Raw genomic sequence first — 20855 nt, 5'->3', positions numbered from 1 at the left:
AATAGGAAATCTGCTTGTACTTTACACTTTTGAATACAGTGGTACCTTGAGATATGAACAGACCAACATACAAATTTTTTAAGATGTGAGCTGTGACTCAGTCCATATTTTTGTTTGAGATCCAAGTGAAATTCCAAGATATGAGTCGTGATTCAGGAAGCTGCCGCTAGTTGGTGCGTTGGCGCTCGGGTCCAGTATGGGCAGTTTGATATACGAGTTGACTGACTTGTGAGCTCAGTTACAGAACAAATTAAATTCGTATCTCAAGGTACCACTATAATTTCCTTTGGCTACATCCCAAGGAAGGGGATTGCTGGATGAGAAGGCTTGGACATTATGTTGACTTTTTTCTTAGAACTGGTTGATTTTGCACTCAAAGGTGGGCATAGAAGTTTATAAGGACAAACCTGAGACCATGTGGGTCCAAGGCTCAGGGTGATGGCACTGCCAGGTCCACCCAGGACCAGGTACCAACGTAAAACACAAAAGAATTCAACAAAGGCACTCCACAGTGGGATCCCCTGAGGCATAGGAAAAGTAGTATTATCCTAGGTATTATATATAATTAGGTAAACTGGCCTGACCTGTGGTGGCGCAGTGGAAAATGCATCAACCTGGAATGCTGAGGTCACCAGTTTGAAACCCTAGGCTTGCCTGATGCTTCCTGCTCCTCCCTCTTCTCTCTCTCTCTCTCTCTCCACTCTAAAATAAATAAATAAAATATTAAAAAAATGTTTTTTTAATTAGGTAAATTGTCTTAGCTCTCTGATGAACTACAGCTTTCTTAAATACAAGTAAGGAAGAAAAAACATGTTGATAAAGATAAAATGAAATAATACACGTAAACTATTCTGTGCTTGGCCTCACACTGCAACTTGCACCATTATCATCTCTCATGATTTCCAGGCTTTTGATTGCAGCCTGGGTTAGACCCAACTTTCCTGCTTCTCCAACTTGGAGATGCAGATTGTGGGACTTCTTGGCCTCCTTTACCAAGTGAATCAATTCCTATAATAAGATATAAGATATATATTTTATATATCTATTATATATATATCTTATATATAAGGTATATATTTTATTGGTTCTGTTACTCTGAAGAACCCTGACTAATGTAATAGTTGATATGATGGCACATTATCAGGAGAATGTTGAAGAATATCCCATCGACTCAAAAACTGAATAAATGTAAAAGTAACATACTCAGATAAAACAGCCTCAGAGTTAATAATTAATGACAGCAAAGGATTAGTTTTAGTTAATACGTAATAAGCCTATATTTTGGAATAGCATATAAGCCTATATAAATTTACTAGCAGTTAATACATCCATGACCACTGTGTGATTTTAAGGAAGTTATTCACTCTACTCCCTCTGAACTTCAGCTTACTCAAGTGACAAATGAGTATAAAAATATCATCTTGGAATCCTTGACATTAGCAATCTTACCATCTGCATAATGATCCTTTCCAAATGCCTAATAACCATTTCTTATTTCTCATCATTTGGCTCACAAGCCTTGATATAGCTCCTGGATCTTCTTGCATCTAGTTTAAGTGCTACTCTTCTTTGCTTTTGAAGAATTGTGGGCTTTCTTCTCCTGGAGAATATTATCTTGTTTTTTCACAGTGGCCTGTTTACTTGTCTGCCTCCCCCTCGAGACTTTGAGTTCCTGAAGATGGAGAAAACTTCCACTCTGGATCCAGTACTTTGAACAGTGCCGATGGTAGTGTTAAATGAGCTATTGCTGAGTAATTGCTTGAATGAATTAGTTACACTTAGAGATGTTCTGAAGATTTTAATGGAAAATACATTTGAAAGTACCCAGAACAATGACTCATAGTCTGTGATCAATAAATGGAAGTTGATATAGAATGTGAACTTTTTCTTAAGTTCTTTGTCTTTGATTCTGTGTGAGTAGACTCATTGTAAGTCCAAAGAGGTATAGACATGCACCAATTCCTGAAGCCAATGTCCAGGAAGAAAGCAGAAAGCTTTTCTAAGGAAAGAATATGGTTTGCAGACCTTAATTCTTTGTAAATATTTATTTCATTGATTTATCTCTCTTCTGAGACTTATAAACATGTCTATCAGAAAACTTACACAGGAGAATCCTTTTATAAGCCTCTTTGGAAACAGGTAAGATCCTTTGTTGTTTCACTGATTTTATGTTTGAAATTATTCAAGTAACAAAGAATGCTTCTAAATGAACTCAAATCTATTATTTCTATTAATATTTGAATACTCGTTTCATGAATAGAGAGTAAGGCAGCATGTTTTAGATTACTCAAATGTTTTCTTCCTAGCCACATCACTAACTTGTTCTATGATTATATGCAAGCTACAAACTGCTTCACCTCTCTTCAGTTTCATAAGATGTTGTTATGAACATCAGGAAATTTTTATTCTCTTTCTTTCTGTCCCTGTTTAATTCCAAAAAGAAAACAGAATTGGAAGAAATATTTAAGTATTCATTTTAGTGCCCCATTGTATTTCAGCAATGAAAACATCTCAGTTAGAGAAAAGTAATTTTTACTGCTTTCTAGAAAATTTAAGAATTACCTATGTTCAATAAATATATCAAATTTTTATCTTATACTCAAAAATTTACAATACCCTTTTATGACCATCAATGCCTTTGTAATAACATTTACTATTCTACTGATGAAAAAATTCAGTGAATAAAAGTCACATCATTTCAGAAAGTTGCAGTACTCTGAAATCTTCTCTTTGACAGGGTGATCGACCACTTATTCCGTCCTGTTTAATATAAAGGCAGTATAGTATAAAAAACATCAAATACATATGGAAAGATGAAGACATAATATAAAATCAAATAGGATGAATGCCATGTCAAAAAAAAAAAAGAGCAGAAAATTTTCAAATATTGGCAGTGTAATTCTATGCTATGTCTTTGTGCTGAGACCACAGAACCCAATGCAAGAGCTTCCACAGGTTTTCATTCCTATATATGATCTATACCAGGGGTCCCCAAACTTTTTACACAGGGGGCCAGTTCACTGTCCCTCAGACCATTGGAGGGCCAGACTATAAAGAAAACTATGAACAAATCCCTATGCACACTGCATATATCTTATTTTAAAGTAAAAAAAAAAAAAAACAGAACGGGAACAAATACAATATTTTAAATAAAGAACAAGTAAAATTTTTTTTTAATTTTTTTTAAATTTTATTTATTCATTTTTAGAAAGGAGAGAGAGACAGAGAGAGAGAAGGGGGGGGAGGAGCAGGAAGCATCAACTCCCATATATGCCTTGACCAGGCAAGCCCAGGGTTTTGAACCGGCGACCTCAGCATTTCCAGGTTGACGCTTTATCCACTGCGCCACCACAGGTCAGGCAAGAACAAGTAAATTTAAATCAACAAACTGACCAGTATTTCAATGGGAACTATGCTCCTCTCACTGACCACCAATGAAAGAGGTGCCCCTTCCGGAAGTGCGGTGGGGCCGGATAAATGGCCTCAGGGGGCCGCATGTGGCCCGCGGGCCGTAGTTTGGGGACCCCTGATCTATACAAAGGCCAAATCTTAAACAGGCAGTGTCTCAAAACTTACCTCTGTTTGTCTGGGAGAGAAAATGAAAATAAATTTTCTACTTCCAAGTTAATGTGTCTTTCCTTGTCATTTCCTCTGGTGTTGTTGGCTGCAGTTGTAACTCCATGTCACATGTGGAAACGTTGTCACTATAGGCAGATGTTTCATTAGAGTTGTAGATCCTCCAGCTGCCATTACTGAGAACATAGGCTGCTGGAAGGCTACTGGTTGGCATCCTGCAGGATAGTTGAATCTGTCAGGGCACCATTTAGAATTTCAGTGCTTTTTTCCCCCCAATTTTTATTAAGATATAATTTATATACAAAACATTTACCTTCTTTCTTTTTTTTAACCTTTTTTTTTTTTTACTTTTTTTTAACCTTCTTTCTTATAGAATGCTCTAAGATCCAAGAAAGTGTATCCAATTGTGTAACCGTCACCACAATCAAGTTGTAGAAACTTTCTATCCATCCCCCACATATCTTAGTGCTCCTTTGCAGTTAGCTCCTTCCTCCATCCAGACTCTGGCAGCCAGGGATCTCTTCTGCAGTAATGACTTTTAAAAAAATGTAGTAAAATAGAAGCATACAAAATGCTACATTTTAGGTCTGCTTTCTTTTACATACTTATTTGAGATTCATCCATGTTGTTGCTTACATCAACAATTCATTCATTTTTATTGCTGAGTAGTATCCCATTATATATTTTCACCACAATTTGTTCATCCATTCCCCATTTCTATGAGATTTGAAATGTTTCCAGTCTTAAAAAATTTCCAGGCAACGAAAAAAATAAAGCAGTTTTAACATTCACATACAGGTTTTTGTGTGAACACAGCTTTCATTTCACTTGGGCAAATATCTAGGAGTGGTATTGCTGGGACATATGGTAAGTACCTATTTAATTTGATGAGAAGCTGCCACATTGTCTTCCCAACACATTCTGTGTTCCCACCAGCCTTGTGCTACATACAGTTCTAGATGCTTGCACACTCACCACCTTTAGATATCGTCACTTCCTTTCAAGACTTTAGTTCTAATATATGTAAGGTAGTATCTGATTGTGGCTTCGTTATACAATTTCAAGATGTTGAACATGCTTTCATAATCTTTAACTTTTTGTTTTGGAATTATTCAAGACTTAAATAAAATTTGTGAACATACTAATAATAGACATTTTGCAATTAACATTTTACCTCATATATTTTATCATATTTTCTCTCTCATTTTATACATATTTACAAATACTTATATTTGCACATATATATGATATATGTACATAATATTTTTCTAAACTTTTTTAGATCATCTTATACACATGATGTCCTTTTACCCTGATTTGTTTAGTATGTATTTCTTAAAACAAGAATGTTCTCTTACATAGTTATAGTACAATTATCAAATCAAGACGTTAAAATGACTACTATAGATCTTACTCAAATTTTAATGCTTACTCAAATAATGTTTTTCATATATGTGTGTGTATATATATATATATATATATATACTGTATATGTATATGTTTGTGTACATTTCCCCCCTTGCTTCACATCTAACCTGAAATTACACGTTATAACTAGTTGTCATATATTTTTAGTCTTCTTTAATATAAAATAGGTTTTTTTAGTCTTTGTTTGTCTTTTAGGACCTTAAAATTTTTTATAAATACAGGGTATGTATTTTGTGGACTGTCCCTTAGTTTGCGTTTATCTGATGTTTCCTCGTGATTAACTATTGCTTTATATTTTTGGCCCGAATATCACAAAAGTAACATTTTTTCCTCTCAGTGCATTATAATACCAGGTACATTGTGTTGATTTGAATAATTTCTGATGATATTAACATTGGATCTAGATCAGTGAAGTAACATTTGATCACTTATTTAATGTGGCAGCAGTTAGATTCCCTTCACTGTAACTTTGTGGTTTTTCTCTCTTTGTAGTAATGGGTACTTATGAGTAGATACTTTAAGACTATCCATTTACTCCTTAAACTATAATATAATCCAGTAATGTTAGCATTCAGTGGTGATTTATGATGGAATTTGTTAATATTATATGCTTGCTAATTGGTACTTTCTAATTCCATTATTCTTTCTTCAGTTGATATTCTAATACAGAAAAAAAAGGAGCTTTCAGTTCTCTCTCATTTATTTATATATTCATTTATATACACCAGTTTGTGCTCTTGTGTTCTTATTTTATTCCATAGGTTATAATCTCTGATTTGGGATACTCAAACTCATAGATATGGCCACTGGGAGCTCTTTCAGTCTGGCTCTCATTTCTTTTAAACATGTCTCTGTAATTTTTTGAAATCTTTATTTTGGCCCTGGCCAGTTGGCTCAGCAGTAGAGCATAGGCCCAGCATGTGGAAGTTATATGTTCGATACCTGATCAGGGCACACAGAAGCAGCAACCATCAGCTTCTCCACTCCTCTCCCCACTCCCTTCTCTCTCTTTCTCTCTCTCTCTTCCCCTCCCACAGTCATGGTTCAAATAGTTGGAGCAATTTGACCCGAGGTGCTGAGGATGTCTCCATGGTCTCACTTTAGGTGTTGAAATAGCTCAGTTACTGAGCAATGGTGGAGCAGCCCCAGATGGGCAGAACATGGCCCTGTAGGGGGCTTGCCAGATAGAGCCTGGGTTGGGGTGCATGTGGGAGTCTGCCTCCCTGCTTCCCCACCTCTCACTTAATAATAAAAACTTTAAAAAAAAGAGGAAACTTTATTTTTTTTACCAGGTAGTCCAGAGTCATCTTCTACTTTTTTAGCCTCAGTTCTAGAATTAGCCAATTCTCCAGAAGCCCTGTTTTTGATTAATTGCATTTTAAAAGCTATTTTAGATTAGAAATTATTACTTGTTACATGGTAGGCTTATTGTAATTATATTATCACTTCTCTCAATTTTTCTCAAACAAAGATAGGGCATATAAGTATACACACACATTTCTTTGAGTTTATCTATGTATCTACTTACCTATTTGCTGTAATTATGTCTATGCTGTTACTAACTTCAATTCCAATCCAACACCATGTGATTCATTCTCTTTGCCTCCCTTTCATTGTGTAATTTCTCTCAATTGTGAGGAGTGTCCAACTCTACTTACTATAAAATAATTACTTATATTCTGACTCCTGAATACACAGAAAGTAGTTTCAAAATTTCTTACACATACCACCAAGAAAAAAATCTCTATTAGCTAGAGTTTACTATTTATTTATAGTTATTTTTGCCTTAAGCTTGAGGATATAATGTCATAATACTTGATTAGAAAAAATAATTGTCTTTTTTTTACCCCTTTTAATGTGGTTATTTATTTTAAGTAAATTAGGTTTAGTTGTTTGTATCCTATTTTAAAATTTCTGACATCTTTGTTGATTTTAATTAATTAATTGGGGTATGTAAAATATTAGCGTGGTTCCAAAGTCAGAATTGACAATAAAATATACTCAGAGACGGCCCTGGCCGGTTGGCTCAGCGGTAGAGCGTCGACCTAGCGTGCGGAGGACCTGGGTTAGATTTCCGGCCAGGGCACATAGGAGAAGCGCCCATTTGCTTCTCCACCCCTCCGCCGCGCTTTCCTCTCTGTCTCTCTCTCTTCCCCTCCTGCAGCCAAGGCTCCATTGGAGCAAAGATGGCCCGGGCGCTGGGCATGGCTCTGTGGCCTCTGCCTCAGGCGCTAGAGTGGCTCTGGTCGCAATATGGCGACGCCCAGGATGGGCAGAGCATCGCCCCCTGGGGGGCAGAGCACCGCCCCTGGTGGGCGTGCCGGGTGGATCCCGGTGGGGCGCATGCAGGAGTCTGTCTGACTGTCTCTCCCTGTTTCTAGCTTCAGAAAAATGGAAAAAAAAAATAAATAAAAAAAAAATATATATATATACTCAGAGACATGTCACTCTCCTGCCATATATTCTTTATTCTTCTCATTTCATTTCTAATATACCTCCTATAAGTAAACAATCTCATTAGTCTATGGTTTATCTTTTCTGTGTTTATTTTTTTTTAAATGAGCAGATATACAAAGGAGTTATTTTGACTGCATAGTTAATGCTATCTTTCCCTGTCTTCTTCAAAGACATATGATTTTGTAGAACTAGTGCAGCATTTTATTCATGTGTGAATTCACTATGATGTATATACATTGTACTTGAGATATTATAATTTCTTATTCAATATAGAATTCATACATATCAGCAAACTGAATATATATTTTTGATATAAATATATATAATCTGATATATGAATGTGTGTGTGTGTGTGTGTGTGTATATATATATATATAAATAAAATGGTTGGATCATTATTCCTGCTTAGTATCTATATGCTTTCCCCCACTCATTGTGTTATTTCTACATCATTTAAAAAATATTTGTTTGCTTTTACTTCCTATGTTATTGACAGAGATTATGTATATTAATTTCAGAGTGCTTTCAGACTCACTGACTCTGGAATTTTTAAACATTGTTTTGAAGTTTAAAAGATATCTATCTAAGTCTAGTATTTCTATTGTACTTTTTCCTGTCCTCACTTTCTTACTAACCAAGAAAATGCACAAAATTTAGGAAGGGCTAATCTTTGGAAACTACCCTGATGTCTGGCTTTGATTTCCTTTTGCAAAAAATACTTTGGGGCAGATTAGAACGGAGGGGGAAAACTGGCAACTGACAGAGCTTTAGGTTTTATAACCAGAGTTTATACCCAAGAACATTTTAAAGCTTATGTGGACTTTTAAAAAGAGTAAATCAAGGCTCAGAGAGAACACAATTTTTTCTAGGATGTTTGTCTTTGTTTTCCTATCTCCCTTAACTTTGGACTGCATAAATGATGTGAAATGGTGGGGTAAAAAATAAGAAACAGAGTGAGGACAAGCATTTTAGATTTACTCATAGTCATTTAGTTCATTTTCCTAAGAATAGAAGGAGCTAAAAACAAGTTGAGGGTAAGTATGATTCCAAAGGTTTAGGACTTCAGTCTACAAAACCATATTTTGGCTTGGCTAGCCTTATTAATAAAGTTACCTTTTTGACTCTTAGTATCACACCAATCAGGACACCTCTTTATTTGCATGGATTCTATTGCATTTCAATTATGTGATTTTACTTTCATTTTGTTTTATTCTGTGAGCTTCTAAACCAGTGGTAGTCAACCTGGTCCCTACCACCCACTAGTGGGCATTCCAGCTTTCATGGTGGGCAGTAGCAGAGCAATCAAAGTATAAATAAAAAGATAAATTTAACTATAGTTAGTTGTTTTATAAAGATTTATTCTGCCAAACTTAGCAAAAAAATCTGACATAAAGTACTTGGTAAGTAATTATTATTATATGTTTTAACTTGCTGTAACTCTGCTTTATATAATAAATTTTAAAAAGTGAAGTTACTTACCTACTTTATAAATCACCATTACTGTGGAACTGGTGGGCGGTTAGAAAATTTTACTACTAACAGAGATACAGAAGTGGGCAGTAGGTATAAAAAGGTTGACTACCCCTGTTCTAGATAGTCAAAACCGTGTTTGTGTCTAATAACTTTTGAAAGTTGGAAGTGTCTCTGGAGCTTTTGAAAAGCTGAGGTATGCAAGAACTACTAACCGGATTTGTTTTATTTTTTTATTTTTATTTTTATTTTTTTATTTTTCTGAAGTTGGAAACGGGGAGGCAGTCTGACAGACTCCCACATATGCCCAACCGGGGTCCACCCAGCATGCCCACCAGGGGGCGATGCTCTGCCCATCTGGGGCATTGCTCTGTTGCAATCAGAGCCATCCCCAGCACCAGGGCCAACTTTGCTCCAATGGAGCCTTGGCTGAGGGAGGGGAAGAGAGAGACAGAGAGGAAGGAGAGGGGGAGGGGTGGAGAAGCAGATGGGTGCTTCTCCTGTGTGCCCTGGCTGGGAATTGAACCCGGGACTCCTGCATGCCAGGCCGACACTCTACCACTGAGCCAACCGGCCAGGACTAGATTTGTTTTAGAAACCACTACTTTCCTATTTATTTCATATTACATTAAATATGCTTGCTTTTTTTTTTTTTTTTTTTTTGGTTAACTTTTTCAAATTCTATGTGAAAATTGTTTAAAGAAATTTTAGGAACTCTACAAAGTCCAGATGACTCTGAATTTTCATCCTGGGTTTGCTTATATGGGAACAATACCTTTATTCTCTTTGCAAACCACTTCACTCAACAGAACAACTGGAAATGCTTCATTTATTAGATTGAAGGAGAGTCTTTTGTTTGTTTGTTTGTTTGTTTGTTTTCCCCTCAGCAATGTCTGTGTTCTCAAACTGACTAAGGGATGTGGCTAATCACTCTTTGCCTCTGATCTTTTACCTGCTGTGCAAAACTTAGGAACAGCTTGATAGATCCACTCACCAACTATACATGCCCTCGTTAATTATGGTAATTTTGGAGATTATGAGATGCCCCATGATATCAAGTAATTTATTAAGGGGAAATTCTGTGCACATCTTCTTGGTTAATTTATAAATGAAGACCACATAACTCATGTGGATGTCTTCATTAGGACTGGGATAATAAAAGTAGGTGATAAGTAAGAAGTAGATTGATGCAGTGAAGAGAGCCCCCGAATGTGAGTGAAAGAAATTAAATTCTGTCCTCTGATTTCTTGTTTACCTGCTGGGTAACCTTAGCCAAATGCTCTAGACCATCCTATATCAGATTTCTAACCTCTAAAATGAATATAAAATTATCTACTTTTCCTTCCCCTCAGGGATAATGTTAACTTTAAATGAAGTAATATCCAGCAATTTATTCATCCACTCATTTGTTTTATTCATTTATTGAGCATCTGCTAAATTCTAGAGCTACTGAAATTCATAAAAAAATTCCAAGTGGAGGGTAATAAAGTCAAGTTGTAATAATGAAATAGCAGTTTGAACAATTTTTAATATGACTGACTGTTCTTCTCTTAGAGAAGAACCACCATTCATTCAGCCCCACAAGCTGGAAACTTGAGGGTCATCTAACTCTCTTTCCTTCCTTACAACCGTTCACACCATCAAATAAAGAAGTCCTTCTGATTATTCCTCCTTAATACTTTAAAAATGCATTTATTTCTTTCCATCTCACATTTATACCACTGGTGCTATCTTTTACCTGGCTTACCACAAAATCTTGTTCACTCACCTATCTGCTTTTTAACTTTTCCCACTATTCCATTCTTCTTGTAGAACCTGGTGATTTTTCTAGAAACAAATAATTTTAGTCACTCCCTTGCAAAAATCTCTCAAAGATATTTTTCTTTTGTTCTTGGAAAAAACTCTAAATTTAGAAACAAGGATTAAAATTTTTTCATATCTGTTTTCTATCTGCTGTCAAAGCAGCCAGTATTTCTCCACCGCTTTTCATTACTCTATCCCCTAAATAGTATCTAAACTTCCTGAGATCCTGTCTGTATTTTTTATTATTGCATACGGAGCAACTAGCCTGGTTTTGTTCTGTGATAAGTACTTAAAAACTTCCTGTTGCCATATATATATATGCCATATATACATATATATATATATATTTTTTTTAATTAGAGAGAGAGAAGGACAGACAGTTACTGACAGAAAGGGAGAGAGATGAGAAGCATCAACTTGTAGTTGTGGCACTTTAGTTGTTCATTGACTGCTTCTCACATGTGCCTTGACTGTGGGGCTTCAGTTGACTCAATGACCCCTTGCTGAAGCCAGCGACCATGGGGTCATGTCTATGATCCCATGCTCAAGCTGGCAACCCCATGCTCAAGGTGGATGAGGCTGTACTCAAGTCAGTGACCTTGGGATTTCGAACCTGGGTACTCAGTGTCCCACGCCAATGCTCTATCCACTGCGCCACTGGCTGGTTAGGCCCTTGTTGCAATATTTATAGAACTATTCCTAAGGTGTGTTGACTTAAAGTGGTTTCCTAGGCTGCTGTCACATGTTTCTGTCTCAGCTGGTGATTGGAATTCAACCTGTGGAAAGAATAACATGGTTCAATAAGATATTTTAAGTTACATGATAATTTCAGGTTCATAATTTGTATACTACTATCAAACTAATAGGAAATCAGGCATGTTTTATATGTTTTATATATCTAGCATGGTAGTGGGGAGCTTAAAGAAGATTGATGTGTGAAAGTGAATTAAAATTCAAGTGTTATAATATGTTAAGGCATTAAATGTTAGAATTATTTTTAGTTATTATTATATACTTTATTCATGTGATAATATATTAGAAATATGACTAAATGTTACCCATCATAAGTTTTGTTCATCTAGTTACTGCTGTTGATATTATACTACTTACTTGTCAATACTTGTTCGGATGATTGTGAGATCTTGGATACCCCTCTAATATATGTAAAAATATGCACTGCTTATCTTAACAAGGGCATGATGGGTCAGAGTATACAATAACTTTATTGATTCTTTTAAGTTGTTGCTGTGTAATGTATTTTACAAATTAATAGCACCTACCACCACATGCTAAGCCAGCTTCCCTACACCAATAAATATCAAGTTAAGAAAACTGAGCAAAATGATTAAACAGTTACAATACACAAGAATAATATTACTATACTGTTCTTTTTCTGGCATTAAATGAGCTGCAGCTTTTTCAATGTCAGGAACTTTCTATCACTCAGTGATTTTTAAATCATTCCAAATGTTTAAATATTACTTTTGCTAAAAGGACAATACATATAGGAGATGTTTAGTGCTCTCCTTCCCTTTTTCCTACTTTTTAAAGTGGGTATCTCTTAGGGTCCTTTCTTGGTAGCTGGAATCCTTCTTCTTTTAGCTTTGCTACAAAAGACTGGAGCCTTCTCTGTTCTTTCATTTACCCTGTGCATTTTGTTACCATAAGACTTGCTGCATTTACTGAAATTATTTATTCAGTTATCAGTCTTTTTCACTAGAATGTGAGTTTCTTCAGGGTAAACAATGTAGCTTTGTTTTTCAATTTTGTTTACCCATGAATAAGAAATTTGAGATGTTGCTCAATGAAAGTCATTGTGAGATTTGGAGATGGAAAGTGACAAAAATCAGATTATCATTAGAGAGGTACTAGAACATCAAAACAGAACAAGGCATTGTCTACTTCATGTCAATATTATTTGACGGATAAATGATGCATGGGTTATAAAAATAGACTCAGGTCAGGGTTAATTATCTTTCCAAGTTGATGCTTCTACTTTGAAGAAAACATTTGCATTTTGTAATATATTACTTTTTCGGTCAATAAAGTATAAGACAAAAACAAAAAGCTTTTTTTGTTTGTTTGTTTTTATATTATATAGTGAGTTTTCTTAATTTTTTTCTTTGAGTTCCATTGGATTTTTCTCTAAACAGAATTAAAGTTTGAAGCCAAAGTGAGAATATGTTTCAATACAATAATTTAATATAGAATGTAGGAAGATAGTATTATGTATTAGAAAGGGAATGGACTATAGTTTGTCAGATCTAAACTGTATCTTGTAAAATGAGACACCTGGTTTCGAATTATAATTCTTTCACTCGCTAGATGTGCAACTGGACCCAATAAATTAATATATCCGAGGGATTATTGATGATAGTTTTTAGGCTAGTTTGTAGATATGAATAAATAATAAGGAAAATAATATATAACATTTATTATGCTCTTCAAAGGCTGGGTAACATTTCTTACATACATGATTCAATTTAGTCTTCACGGTAGCCCAATGAATTTGGTGTTACTCACATTTTAAATGTAGATAACCAGAGATTCAGAATAGTTAAGTGATTTATGCAGATGTGAACATCAAGTAAGTGACAAAGTCAGGATGAGGACTTAGGTCTGTGTGACTTCACAATCAATAAGTCTGACCAAAATCTAATGTGGGTAAACTATATTGTAGACAGTCAATACATTATGACCATTGTTATTATACACTTACAGCTTCTGAGCAAGAAATTGGTACCATTTGACTTTACCATTAGTCATAAGCTACTACTTAATAACTTTTGAATGAAACCCACCAATTTATATGAATTTTCATCATCAGTTGGTGAAATTTATAAATGAATAATGATATCATTATAAAACCACTGGACTGAAATCAAAGGTTATAAAGGGTCTACCAAAAATACCTGAATCCTTGGCAAGTTAATTGACTTAAAGCTAAAACCTCAAAGCAGAAAACACCTTGTATTGAGATTTGTAGTTCATTGACTTGAGACTACCCATGTTTGGATGTTTTGAGGTACAAAACCATTTGCCTTTCATTTCAACCACATTTTATATGCTAAGACATAACTCATTTTTGTTTACAGCATTCAGAGATCTGATGGCATCTCCCTGATTATTCAAAGTGGATGACCTTGAAATTGATCAATGTCCAATGAGTTATTAAAAATTAAGCAATGATTGGTGGCAGCAGAGCAAATATAATTTGTACTCAAGATATCTGAATTATAAATGCAATTTTATTGACTCAACACAATTCCCTAAGTCCCTGGGAGGATGATTAAAGGAGATGATTTAGAATAAAGGTAAGCCTTTAAAGTTTGCAAGCAGGTGAGCTTGAGAGCTGTCAGAGACATTTTGGAGGACACTTGAGAAGTTTCATTTTTGCATTTGAGTCAGTAGTTAATACCTTGTGACTTGTTGATCTTAATATATCTCTTAATTTCTTATTTGTAACACGGAGAAAAAATATTTCCATGAAAATGGGTGTTGGGTGCATTAAATAAGGTAAAGTTTTTGAATATATTCTATAAAATATTTAAACTCACTGAGGCTCAGCTTTCTTATTAATAAAATAAGAGTGATAACTATGTAATGGGAAATTTTAAAGGTAAAAATTAATAGTAAACAGAGCATTTAATATGTATGAGGCCTCCAATTATGGTATTCTGATCATATTCTCAATTGTCAGTTCATAACCAGGGGTGTATATGAAAAAAAACAAAACACCTGTACCAATGGAACACTTACCTGGATAATAACCTGATTAAAAGACTCAGAATCTCTTTGACTGTGTTTCAAGGTAGATATATATTTTCAAAGCTAAACAAATAGTTGTCATCACAGCTTCAGTTAAAGGCAAGCAGTGGTCTAATTGTGTGGATCATATCTTTTCTCTCTTTCTTACTGTACATTTACTCATTTTAGATGAAAAGTTATTCTGATACAATCCTAAAATATTTAAACCCTCTTGAAGTTAAGCACTTCAGCTGCCACTTATGTTTTTCTTTAATAAAAAGAGCAATTAGATTTATTTGGAACTTGAAGAACCCATTCATTTTATGTGCAAGGGTCTTTTAAAGAAAGTTTTATATCATGATGTTTTAAACTATTGTTTCTATTGCAATTATTCTGGTTTATATCTCAGAAAAGAATAAATCTTACATTGGATTTCTATTTTCAATTTTTCATTATGTATTCTTATTATCTTTATATTTTATTATTTATAACAACCAAGAAAAATGAAATGTATACTCCACATTCTGATTCAATTTCCAACCCAATTACTTTTGATATTCATTACCTTTAATGCAGATTTTAATTTTGATAATTACATTTGAATTTTTTTTTAATTCCCCATTCATCCTTTGCATTGCCTCATCTTTCCTTTCCCTTTAAGCTGTTAAATGTTTTTCCTCAGCCTTTTATTTCCTTATGATTTCTACATGTTTCTAGTTATTGTAATAAATAATTTTCAGCAATTTTTTTTATCTGAGCCTATATTTGATAATATTTGCTTCCTCTTTATTCCACATTTTCTGCATTAGTTACATAGTATTCAAGAGCAAGCAAGTAGGTACAGTCCCAAGTAGATATCCTTGTGGACCTAAGTTTGGTAAAACATTAACCTTGTCAGTTGCCCTTGCCTCCATGTTTGTGTTGATAAAATCTCATTCTTAGTACATAGATGAATGATAGGTTAAGATATAGAGCATCTAGCCTAACCAGATGTTGGTACAGTGGATAGAGCGTTGACCTGGGATGCTGAGGACCTAGGTTCAAAACCCTGAAGTTGCTGGCTTGAGCGTAAGGTCCTGGCTTGAGCATGTGTTCAATAGACATGACCCCATTGTCGCTGGCTTGAGTCCAAAAGTCACGGCTTGAAGCCCAAGGTCACTGGCCTGAGCCCAAGGTTTCTGGCTTAGGCAAGGGGTCAGTGGCTCAGCTGGAATCCCCCCCAAACCCCCACCATCAAGGCACATGTGAAAAGCCGTCAATGAACACCTGAAGTGCCACAGCTATTAGTTTATGCATCCCATCTCTCTCTCTTCTTCTTTCTTACTCTCACTAAAATGTTTATATATATGCAGTCCAAGTTTAATGCCTTCTATATAGAACTTTCAATAATGAAGTATTATGAGTATAAATGAATAATTAACAATAACATCAAGTGTAATGCCACTAGCGTTTATTATTAATCTGAGATTTACATACTAAATTGAGGAAAGAGATGTGGAAAAGCTGTCGCAATCAGTTATTTTGTAGAAAGGACTTTTATTGTTTTTAAAGTTATAACTGTCTTGCTCTGTGATTATTATTAATAAGTAAATTGTCCTTCAAAATAATGCAAATGATGTTTATAAGACTCATCTAAAGTTATTTTCCCTCAAGTAGAATACTGTACCATATGTTATAGAGACAATAGTAATTGAAATGTGCACCTGTTAATTAACTATGGCTTTTGCAGTTAGTTGCAGACACACATGTGAGACATGGCTGTTGGTTATGCCTAAAATCATATTATGGGTATGCTGTAAACTATAGTGTTTATTCCCTTTAGACCCTTAAGAGCAATACTGGACCAGAAACTCTAAATATCAAATCTATACTTATCAACTACCATTCCAATCCGGAATGCTCTCTGTGCAAAGGGAGATACAAATACAGGATTTTAAAAAAATGCTCTTAAAGATATATTTTAACATTTCTCAATACTTAAGTCATAGTGCAGAATATTCACCATTTTGTCAATTAGAACTTAGTCACAATCTTGAGAAATGTCTATATTTTTAGCTACTTAAAAAAGAAAAATTGCTTTTTATGGTTAATATTTAAAATGCCTGACTATATCTAACTAAAGATAAAATAGTCTAAAAATTTTCAAATTATAAGCAATATAATAGAGCCGAAAGAATTTAGACATTCAAAGCAATCAGACTATACTATATAAAAAATAGGTTCAAATATACTTGTGCTCGTTATTAGCTCTGAAGTCTTGATCAAATCATGAAACCTTTCTGAGAATCAATTACTCTGTCTTATAAAAGGGGTGAACAAGAAGGAAGAAAAAAGGACAGGGAAAAGGAGAAAGGATATGCAAAGAAGAGGAGGTAGGAGAGAGTGTGAGAAAGAAATAATTTAAATTTCAGGATAGTGTCCATTGGAAATAGTATGTGCAAAGAGATGGGCATATAGAAGACTTTTATTTGATTAGAGCAGTTATTAGTCTTTCAAAGTAGTGGGAAAAAATCTTCCTCTATGATTCTTAAGCTAACACTGTATAGCAGTTTAGACTACTGCAATACGAATCCTGTTTTCCACTTAATAGTGTGACCTTGGGCAAGATATTCAACTGTTTTACCTCAATGATTTCTTCTACAAAGTAAGGAAAATAACAATAATTACCTCATTGCGTTGAGGAGATTAAGTCAGTTAATTTTTGTAAAACAAGGTTTAAAAATAAATAAATGTGATCTATTGTTATTGTTATTTTATTTTCTTATCAATAAAAATAATCCCTAAATTATCCCTAAATAAAAATTATCCCTAAATTTTCCATCATTTTACATGAGGTTCAGTGAAGTGTTTTGCTTTAAAATCAAAAGAATGGTGGATTATAGTAGAAATTAAACTTCTTTTTATTACATTTTAAGACACGCTCTGATACTTGTTAATTTTAATAAAACTAAGTATAGTCCAACCTGAGAAGTAGTTTTGAGGACTAAAATGAACACATTTTCCAAAACTGCATAAAATAGCTGAAAAAGAAAAAAAAAGCAGCTCATTATCATTAGAGTCATTCAATGATATTTTAAAATAAAATTAGCCTTCAACGGAAATTTTGTAAGGCATTACACATGATATTTGTCCTTTAATTTTCTCAACAGTAATGTAAAGTAGCCATGGACATCCTCATTTTCCTCTCTCTTTTTTTTTTTTTTTAGCAAGAAGGTCAGAGAGAGGGACACACAGGGACAGACAAGGGAAGGGAGAGAGATAAGAAGCATCGGTTCTTCGTTGTGGCTCCTTAGTTGTCCGTTGATTGCTTTCTCATATATGCTTTGATGGGAGTGGGGGGTGGGCGGGAGCTACAGCAGAGCGAGTGACCTCTTGCTCAAGCCAGCGACCTTGGGCTTCAAGCCAGCAACCTTTGGGCTCAAGAAGAATGAGTCTGCTCTCAAGCTGGTGACCTCGGGCTTTCCACATTGGGTCCTCTGTGTCCCAGTCTGACACTCTATCCATTGTGCCAGCACCTGGTCAGGCTGAACTTCCTCATTTATGATGTTCCTAAAGATGAGGAACCTGAGTCTCAGAGACCTTACATAACTGCCCTAAGTCACATGCTTAGCAATCAGGTCAGCTCTGACTCCAAATTTCAGACTCTTTCCACTATTTAATGCTGATGCAAGATTGAAAATAGTTATTCCCCCTTCTTGGGTTAGCTAAATATCACTTAGAAATGGTTACTGGGTGCTTTCCCCCCCCCCAAAAAAAAAAAAGTATTCTAAGAGATATAATGGTTTGAAACCACTTTGTCACTTAACATTTCAAATATACTAACAGATGGCTTCTCCCAGCTCTAGGCAGATGATGGTTCAGAAATAAGTGGTGTTGGGAGATTTCTTGGGAACGCTCAGGGACAGGAAAGACAGCTGTCACAGAATATCTTAATTACAGCATTTACAAAGTTCTAATTAATGTAATGGTACTTTTATGATTATATTAATGTTATGACCATCAGGGCGTTTGTTGCTGAACTCATTTGGCGAGATAATTTGGAAGTCATTGAATATTTTAAGGCTAGCAACTGTTACGAGCTTGAAGATCTCTTGCTTTAAAGTATTGATAAAAGACAGAAATTATCTTATACCACAGCATAAAACTAAAAGTATTTTTAAATGTATTTTGAAGAAAATATAAATTGAAAGGATTAGAGATTTATATATAACACAAAATAAAAAACTGTAATAGAACACATTGGAGAAAAAACTCTGCCTTTAGGGTCTAGACACTGGTGCCAAATACTGGTGATGTAACCCTGGGCAAGTCATTTAATCTTTCTTGGGATTGTTTCTTTTTCAATTAAATGGTATAATAATATCTATTTTTCTTGATTGTTACCAAAACAGTTTAAGTTACATCTAAATAATGTTTATAGTTCTTTTTTTGTATAAGGAATATAAGGAACTGTAAATTCTATTATATTTCCATCTCTTAGTGGAAGCTAGATGAAGCTAAAATGAATATTTTAAATATCAAATATCTCATTTATTCAGATACATAAATTAAGTTATTTTATTGTTGCTTTGTCTGCTGTTTGATGGAAATTATATAAGGTCAATTGGAAAGGTCTTTAATTATTGAGTCTGAATCCTGCCTCTGAAAAGAGAAGGTGTAACCCAGGCTGTGTCCTTATTCTTTCTTGAGAAATGGTTCCTCTAAAGAAAAGTTGTTTGGTGGCTGACCAGGTGGTGGCGTAGTGGATAGAGCATCAGACTGGGATGCAGAGGACCCAGGTTTGAGACCCCGAGGTCGCCAGCTTGAGCGCAGGCTCATCTGGTTTGAGCAAAGCTCACCAGCCTGAACCCAAGGCCACTGGCTTGAGCAAGGGGTTACTTGGTCTGCTGAAGGCCCACAGTCAAGGCACATATGAGAAAGCAATCAATGAACTAAGGTGTCACAACGAAAAACTGATGCTTCTCATCTCTCTCCGTTCCTGTCTGTCTCTATCTATCCCTATCTCTGACTTTCTCTCTGTCTCTGTAAAAAAAAAAAAAAAAGTTGTTTGGGCAACACTGCCTATCACAGGGCATTATTGTGAAGGCAGAAGAAACAGTATGTGGTGAAGCACCTACACACAGTGTCAGATACATACAATTTTATTTATCTTGGGATTTATTTTTGTTTTATACTATAGCTGTGATTTAGACTTTGTAGTTTATTCACAATTATCAGATTATCATATTGGAGATAGTAATAAAGATCTTCCCAATTTTAAACATGGTAGTATGATAAATAATGATTATTTATGCAATTTTTTTATCTTTTCTCTTACAGTGAGTAAGTTCCATGAGGTAGATACACATACCTATATTACTTAGTAAATGTTAAATTTTTAATGAATCAAGAAATCCCACTTTGAATTTCATCTTATAACTGATTTAATCATTTTAGCATATTATACCGGGAAATATGAGTTTATCAATAAAACATTTCAACAGAATGCTCCATTAATTTAAGGACAACCATTAGTCCTTTTCTACTGTTAGATGAACACTTCACCAACTATTTTTATAAGCCCTACTAAAGTAGTCTCCTTGCTATTTTCTATAACATCACCTTATTTTATTTTTGTACTGCAGCATATATTTTTTGTTTTCTTATAATATTATGTATCTCTTCATCTGTACCCTTAAGGCTATAAGATTTGTCTGCTTTAGTATTATATTCTAATTATGTAACTAGATGCCCTGTGGGCACAAATGAGGTTAGAAGGCAATCAATAAATATCATTTACATGAGTAAGTTTCAAGCAATTTTGGCTGTCCCTACTGCCATGACATTGTAGTTTTTTGGACTAAATTGATGAGCCAAAAAAGATGACATAATTTAGCAAGAGAAATATTACTGATAAAATCACTATTTTGTTACAAAAGTACTATATTTGCTGTATAAATATACCGCTGCTCAGAATAATTGTTTCAAACTTTTTTTGTGTGTGTGACAGAGACAGAGAGGGACAGATAGAGAAAAACAGACAGGAAAGAGGAGAGATGATAAGCATCAATTCTTTATTGGGACTCCTTAGTCTCCATAGTTGTTCATTAATTGCTCTCATTTAAGTGCCTTGACCCAGGGGCTCCAGTAGAGCAAGTGACCCTTTGCTCAAGAAAGCGACCTTGGGCTCAAACCAGTGACCTTTGAGCTCAAGCCAGTGACCATGGGGTCATGTCTATGATCCCACACTCAAATTACCCTGCACCCATGCTCAAGCTGGATGAGCCCGCTCTCAAGCCGGCAACCTCGGTTTCGAACCTGGGTCCTCTGTGTCCCAGTCTGATGCTCTATCCACTGTGCCACCGCCTGATTAGGCTCAAACTTAATTTTTTAAT

This window comes from Saccopteryx leptura, chromosome 1 (assembly GCF_036850995.1).
Source record: "Saccopteryx leptura isolate mSacLep1 chromosome 1, mSacLep1_pri_phased_curated, whole genome shotgun sequence".
Taxonomy (NCBI): domain Eukaryota; kingdom Metazoa; phylum Chordata; class Mammalia; order Chiroptera; family Emballonuridae; genus Saccopteryx; species Saccopteryx leptura.
The sequence above is the reverse complement of the archived record's forward strand: the minus strand, read 5'-3'. Positions refer to the sequence as shown.